The sequence below is a fragment of the Saccopteryx bilineata genome, chromosome 6, assembly GCF_036850765.1.
Source record: "Saccopteryx bilineata isolate mSacBil1 chromosome 6, mSacBil1_pri_phased_curated, whole genome shotgun sequence".
Classification (NCBI taxonomy): Eukaryota; Metazoa; Chordata; class Mammalia; order Chiroptera; family Emballonuridae; genus Saccopteryx; species Saccopteryx bilineata.
Genome location: NC_089495.1, coordinates 43,251,177 through 43,259,026, shown reverse-complemented (window position 1 = coordinate 43,259,026; position 7,850 = coordinate 43,251,177). Strand labels below are relative to the sequence as shown.

The 7,850-nt window shown below is 40.3% G+C and overlaps 1 non-coding gene across 1 annotated transcript; it reads right to left on the bottom strand.

Moving 5' to 3' along the window:
* Positions 1-6,860: 6,860 nt before the first annotated feature.
* LOC136309819 (small nucleolar RNA SNORA28) lies at positions 6,861-6,984 on the bottom strand. Its single transcript, XR_010726456.1, has one exon. It is a non-coding gene; the product is annotated as a small nucleolar RNA SNORA28 (small nucleolar RNA).
* Positions 6,985-7,850: the final 866 nt, after the last annotated feature.

The window sequence follows — 7,850 nt, the reverse complement described above, 5'->3', positions numbered from 1 at the left end:
GAATGTGCTTAGCATACAAGGGTCAGAAGGAAGAAGTATGGTTAAAAATAGGCAAGGGGTACAAATATGTATCTTTGTCCATACAGGGTTTTCTGGAATGTGGTACAAGAGATTGTCATCAGCGATGTACAAACTTTCTATAGTGCCATTAATACCTACATATTCTTCACACATTCATCTATGATATAACTAATACAATCCAACCTCGATTTCACAGATATTATTGTAGCACTCAAGCAGAAAATTCTGTGTTTACTTCAGCGAAAATCAGAGAATTCTTTTTTTTGCAGACTTTTGAGTCAAATCTCAGGAAATAAAATTTTAGTGCTTTCTTAGAAGTGGGTTTTAGTGGTAATAATTTTTATTCTTGGTTTTGGTATTTCAACTATGAGAGATTTTCCAATATCCTTCCCTTTAAGTCACTTTTTTATTCCACTGTTGGTTACAATGCTGGTACAAAAAAAAATTCTGAACAGGGGTTTAATATGTGCAGCTGGTGGTAAAGCCCCTTGAACTACTCAGAGGTGAGAAAAGGTCCAATTTTTTTCACCTAAACTGCCCTTGCTCGGACTCTTCATAGAATATTACTCCCAGTTTCTGCAGCCCCTGCTACCCTCCCAAACAACCAATTTCCTAAGAATATGTCTTTCTGAATATTAACTACACTGGCTGGTTCGTCTGTTTTCTTGTTTATTGCTGTTATTTTAAAATTTAATGTAATCAACAGCATTGTCCTTAAACTTAAGATTTTCTTGTATTATGAAGCACAATACTGAATTTGTTTTTTTTTTATGTATTGCAGGTTCTTATCTAAAAAATTACTTTAAAAAGCAGATCAAATTGAATTAAAATATTAGGTGAAAATAATGCAAGTTTAAAGAAGATATGGAGAAATTTGTCATAGCACTATGCTATAACTGAAATTTTGGAAATATATATACCGCTCACCAAAATCAGAGGATATTTTATAGCTTCATATTCATTTTGAAATATCTCCTAATTTTTTTGAGCACTGTATTTAAAAACGAAACACTTAGTGGGTGGTTATAATCAAGAAAATGGGTTTGAAAAGTTTAACAGTAAGCTAAGTGCAAGCTCACTTCCACTGTATCATAAGCAAGTGATTTTCAAAATGCACTCTCTCGGGTTTGTGTTTGACATGCTGGTGTCAGGAAGTGTTGATGCCTGAAACATATCTTTTTTTTTTTCCATTTTTCTAATAAGAATCAGTCATTTCTTTATGGTGTTTGTCCTCATTATTTTCTCATCAAAACCAGTGTCTCCCTTCTAGTCCATTCTGATGGTTTTCCCATTGTGCTAGGTGAGAGGATGTCCCTTCTTAGACTGAAGAAGCTTGAAAACTAGGGACCTGAATGCAATAGACGGTGTGAGCACAGCTGAGAAAAAGCTAGAGAGGTAGAAGTCTCATCAAGAAATGTTACCATTAATAAAGGAAAAAAGAGACCCTACTAATTTTTTTTTTTTTTTTTGTATTTTTCTGAAGTTGGAAACGGGGAGGCAGTCAGACAGACTCCCACATGCGCTCAACCGGGATCCACCCGGCATGCCCACCAGGGGGTGAGGCTCTGCCCATCTGGGGCATTGCTCTGTTGCAACCAGGGCCATTCTAGTACCTGAGGCAGAGGCCATAGAGCCATCCTCAGCACCCAGGCCAACTTTGCTCCAATGGAGCCTTGGCTGTGGGAGGGGAAGAGAGAGACAGAGAGGAAGGAGAGGGGGAGGGGTGGAGAAGCAGATGGGCGCTTCTCCTGTGTGCCCTGGCTGTGAATCAAACCCGGGACTCCTGCACACCAGGCCGATGCTCTACCACTGAGCCAACCAGCCAAGGCATAATTTTTTTTCTTAACTGAGAATTTCAACATTTTCTTACTGCTTTCTCATCAGACTTAGATAGCCCTCAGAGAATTAACCAGAATTGTTACCTTGTAGCTGGATAACAATTCCTTCTTTCTTTCTTTCTTCCTTAACCACCTTGACATCCTTGTCATTTGCTTGCTTTTCTTTTCTTTCATCAATATCTTTCCTACTCAATGGTTTACCACCTATTTGCATATGCATGCATGCCATCACTCTCCGTTAGTTCTGCTCCAGTACCAAAATCATACTTGGTTTTTAGGCATCCAAAACCACAACACATGGAATTGCCCACAAAATTACTACCAAATACAATGAATTAGAAAGCAATGGAATGAGTCTTCACCAGATTCTATTAAAGTTAATTCTTTGAAATCTTTCGAATTACAATGAGATTGTTCATAGTTAAAAACTTAGAGTAGTGCATAGCTAGTTTCTAAGCTGCTAATACTTTTACTTGGTGAGGTCATTGGCTAAAGTCAGAGTAGGGTAAATTCACACCCTGCGATGAGTAAAATAAGATTTCTAATGAAGGCAAGCCACTTCTACCATTTTCTCAATATTTTTCTGTGTTAAAAAAAACTGTCAATATTTAGAGAACTTTATACACTGCTGGGCATTAATTGGCCTCTGAAGACAGTCAGATCATCATTAATAAAATCCATATATTAATAATTTTTAAGATGATTTTTTGAGTCATTCCCTCCTTCCAGTTAATAGCCCTCTTTAACACTACTGTCTCTGCTATAGATATTTATTGGGACAAATTCTTGATTCCAGATTAGACTCTAACATGTGTTTAATAAAATAAAATAGACAGCATTGGATTATGCTAAAGAATCAAAGAATATGTATTGTTGGTATCCAGGAAGCATTAACCAATGGACCCAATTAGATCCTTTAATAAACACTGCCCTTTCCCTGGGCCACTTCTTTTCTGCATATATTGGTCTCACTGCTCGGAGGAGAAACAGCCAAGGTCACTGTGGAGGAAGCTAAACACTGGATGAGGCTCTGTTTTCACACGATGACAGCAGCTTCCTCTTTCAGCGTGCGCAGGAAAACACATTCCTAAATGATCAAACAAGCTCCCCACAAACAGAAAACAAGTCAACTCCTGGGGGGGGGGGGGGGACAAAAAGAAGAACCGGGAAGCCAGAGGATCTTTTTGCCCAGATCAAAATTTCACAGCCACCAGGCCTGCTAGAACAGGATGCCTTGGTATTCCCATACCTGTGTCACCTTGTTTGGTTAAAGCAGTCCACCAGATACCCATGGAATCAAGAAACAGGCAACTGAGCTGGCAGCCATGGCAAATGGGGATAGAAGGAACACTGGGTACAAACTCACTGCTGTGCCAGCTCTGTGATGTACAGGCAGGTTATGAAGCTTATTTGATCCTCGCTTTTTTCATCTCTAAAAATAATGATGAGAACGACTTACTCAGATTTGTCCTAAGTATCTATTGAGTCAGAAAACAAGCTATAATCTTGCTGCCTTTCTTTCTCCACATTCAATTTGCTAAAATATTACCAGCAAGCAGGCAACCAAACCAACCACTATGTGCTCAAAAAAATAAAAACAAAAAAACCCAGCTAGATCCTTCCAAACAACAAAAAAGGATGATCTCATTCTCTAGAAGAATGTCATATAATTCTTCCACATCACTTTGCAGACACATTAAAATGCATGTTATTAAATCTCACACTTGAAACCTCTCTACTCTGGAGATACTGCAACTATGACCCAAGAGAAGTTCAGGGACTTGCCAGAGAAGGCAGTGACAAGAAACAGGAGAACTGGGACCAAAACTGGGGTCTCTTCTTCCCCAGAAGAATATCTGCTAAGTGGACTTCACTTCCTCCCCAAATAAGATATATTTTTCTAGCAGAAACAAAGCAGATCAGAAGGCAAAGAAAAATTGCATGTAAACTAGTATCACCTTTGCATGCACCCTTCCTACCCACACACGTGTGCTCCCCACAGCTTTATCTGGCTCTGGGTTCATCCATAGCTGTCAGTCAAATCAAAGACCCACATGCAAATGCAGACCTCATAAACAATATGTGATGTGGTTTTCTAATACTTACTAGAGGGCTTGGGGTATAAAAAATAACGAATGGATTGCACTAAAAACTTAGAATGTTCATGTGTGACAAGTGTAATTCTGCAGAGAAAAAAACAACTTAGTTTTCACATTATTAAAACAAATGTTACTTAAGAGCAGCCTTAGATTTCTTGCAAATGAAAATTTGCTAGCATCTCTTCAAACCTTATATTGCTGTGATGGATGCGGTGGGGTCTGTTTCTGTGTTTCATTTTACCAAAGGGAAACAGAAAGCCGGATGAGACGACGGATGTGTCTGAGGACAAAAGCTGGGGCAGTGAGAAGGCTTTAATTACAAACAGGTTCCTCTGTGGAGGTGCCGTCACAGAGGAGCCGCATCACTTCGTAATTAGCAACCCCAGCAAACTAATAGGGCGATTTTCTGAAGCAACAAGCACAGTGCAAGACTGGCTTCAGGTTCCACTCACCACTGCACAATGCAGGGGAGAAAGAGAGTCTAGAATTGGGCTCAGAAATGGCCTGATTATCTCATTTTTAAAAGATTACTATAGAGATGTGGATTTCTACTGTGGCCAATTCTTTGTAATCCTTCCAGCAATTCTATGAATGCTACTTTAGAGTACTAATCAACAACAATCATTCATCAAAGTAAAGTGTTAAATTTCCCTGGCCAAGTCAGGGACAAGATGAACTAGTGAAAATAATACCTCAACATAAGCATACAATGTGCTCCCAAGTTCCTCAAAATTGTGTACTGTTGCTATGTTCAAGAAAGAGGTTCCTTAGACTTATTGTAGGCAAAAGTCCTGGGACCAGGTTTGTAGCATGTAGTTGAACACAGTAATATTCTTAGAGAAAGTGCAAGGTTTAAAAAAAAACAAAATTGACTGAATAAATTTGAAGATCTAATTGGCTTTATTATTCAATTTCTGAATTCAGGTTGTACAAAATGGAAGGGTTTTATAGAAAGATAGGTGAGGCAAGGCAACTATTAACAGAAGAAAAGAAAGGGTTATTTTTAGACCAGAACATCTTTATCTTTTGAGGAGAAGAGAATATATTGCAAGGTTTTTGAATGCAGGCTGCCTCTTCTTTCTATGGGTGCGGCTGGGGGGGGGGGGTGTGTGGAATGATGGAGAGAACCCAAGTGACAGATTACTTTCCTGGTGTTTGACCAGAAAATTCCAGGCTGGCTGATGATACTTTAGGAAAGGTGAAACAGAAGTTCAGTCATGTACTAAATCTAGACTTGAGATCATGGGTCTCAGTACAAATGAGGTTATCTGAGGCCTGTGGTTTTCCCTGTAACAGAATCTATTGGCTGAAATTTTGTGCAAAGCACTTCATCTTTGAATGGTGAAATTGTCATGAATTTGACTTGGAGCTATTTGAACTAGTAAGATCAATCAAACAGTATTTTCTTTTGGTTCTCCAGGAAAAAAAAAATAGTGGCTTTCAATATGTCTGAAAAATATCATCCCTTTGAACAATCACACAAAGAATAAAGTTTATAGATTATCGATTATACTTCCTAGGATGATAGACTTAGGAAGGCAGCATCTATAAACCTGGACTGGTAACTTCAAAGGAAAAAAGATGTGAAAATAGAGCAGATGAGAGGATGACAGTTCAGGCTAGAAGCCGCATCCCTCATGCTTTCGCATCTCCTCAGTCTATTTTTTATTTTTTCTTGTTCCAATTACATAAGGGCAAAAAAAAAAAAGTGTGTGTGAGGAAAAATGCCTAAGAACAGGTGGTAGAGGTCTGGATCCTATTTGGCCCCAAGGCACCCAATAATGAAGCATGTGTATCCTCCCTGTGTTTAATTCGCAGGTGTACTGTGCTTTTTGTCTTTCTTTTGAAGTCCATGTCAACTCCTGGTAGTGGGGACCCAGCAAGCTGTAGAGAAAAGCACATGGCCTCATGAAGTTTGCTCAGTGGTCCCAGTGTCGACTTTTGCAATTAGGATAAGTTACCAGTCTTCTGAATAAAGCAACCTCTTTCTTGACATTTAGCCGAGACCCTAAATGGAAATGACCTTACTAAAGTTCAGAGTTCCATTTCAGGGAATGCCATCACCCTTGAACTCAGCCAGTCTATAAAAGCTCTCTTTCTGAGGGGTCCTGCATGAGGTCGTGTCACCTCACACCTGGCGGTGGGAATTGCAGTAATGATCTGTACCCCCAGAAATTCAATCTGCTAGTTACAGAATTGATATGACATGCCTTTCCAAGGAATGTTCATGACAAAGAGGAGATGCTGTACATTAAACAGTCCTCATTTTATTAAACATATTATGGTTTATACATGCTAAAAACCCACTCAGTGTGGGCAAACCCAGTTCTCTCTTTGAATTGTCTCTGAATAGCCTATTTGAGTTAGAAGGGACCAAAGATTTGCCACCTCAAAGCTGCATTTTTGGGGTATTAATTTTAAGTTGTTTATTAAGATATAGAAGACTCAGAAGGAATCTTTGATCCTTCCCATTTTCTTGCCCAAGAGGTTCAGACAGAGACACCTGCTTCAGGAAGGAGATCTTAGCATGTCATCTTAGCCTCATTTGAATTGTAGGGTAAATAGAGGGTTTAGATAGTGGTCTGTCAGCTGGGTACCCACTGTGTTCCATTGTTTTTTAGTCACCTAATAAGAATTTTTCTGCCATGTATGTTCCCCGTCTTCCTCAACTACCTGTAAGTCACCCCATTCTCAATTCGGATATCTAATTCCCCCCTCCCACCGCCACTTTTCTCCTTCGTCCAGAATACCTTGTATACACACTGCTGCCTCATTGTCTTTGGAATTCCATGCCTATGTGGATTCCCCATGCACATGTATTATAACTTGGACATTTCTCCTGTTAAACTGTCTCTGTTAATTTGATTATTAGCCCGTTTATTTATTTATTTTTTCTTTGAACATTGTCTAAGTCTATATAAAGGTTTGTCTCATGGAGGAGAGAGTACCCAAATAGGTTAGACTTTGTTAGTATAGCAAGCTCAAATTGTGTCAGACAGTTTTGCATCTGCCTCAGAGTGTTGCTGGCAATATTAGCCCGTTTAGAAGAAATTAGCAGGTGGAGGGAAAATTATTAATGTTTTTAGCTCTCACAAGATCCACCCAAAGCTTCAGGTTATTGATAGACAAGTGAAATTTGACCTATGATAGGAAAAGTTAGATTTCAGCTGACTGAAGAGTAATTGTCACTGGCTCCAGGGTATTGTGCTGAGTTCCTAGGCTTGTATCTTTTCGAGACAATGATTTCAGAGGGAGAGGGATACAAACAGCAAAGCTATTTAACAAAGAGAATGTGTACTTGGAAGATTTCCAAGTGGGCACTCAGACCTGTCTGGGTGCTGTGTTTGCCTTGGACCTCCCTGGCCACCTGGCTCCTCCTCCCCGTGGGGTGTGTTTCTTTCCACCCATCGCATGTGCACATCTCTGCCGTTAGTGGGAAGTCATATGCTTAGATGTTTGTTTGTTTTTTCTTTGTTTGTTTGTTTGTTTTTTGTATTTTTTTGAAGTTGGAAATGAGGAGGCAGTCAGACAGACTCCCGCATGCACCCAACCGGGATCCACCCAGCACGCCCACCAGGGGGCGATGCTCTGCCCATCTGGGGTGTTGCTCTGTTACAACCAGAGCAATTCTAGCACCTGAGGCAGAGGCCACAGAGCCATCCTCAGCACCCAGGCCAACTTTGCTCCAATGGAGCCTTGGCTGTGGGAGGGGAAGAGAGAGACAGAGAGGAAGGAGAGGGTGAGGGGTGGAGAAGCAGATGGGTGCTTCTCATGTGTGCCCTGGCTGGGAATCAAACCCGGGACTCCTGCACACCAGGCCGATGCTCTACCACCGAGCCAACTGGCCAGGGCCAGATGTTTGTATTTTGAGACCACGCGCATGTTCTTTTCT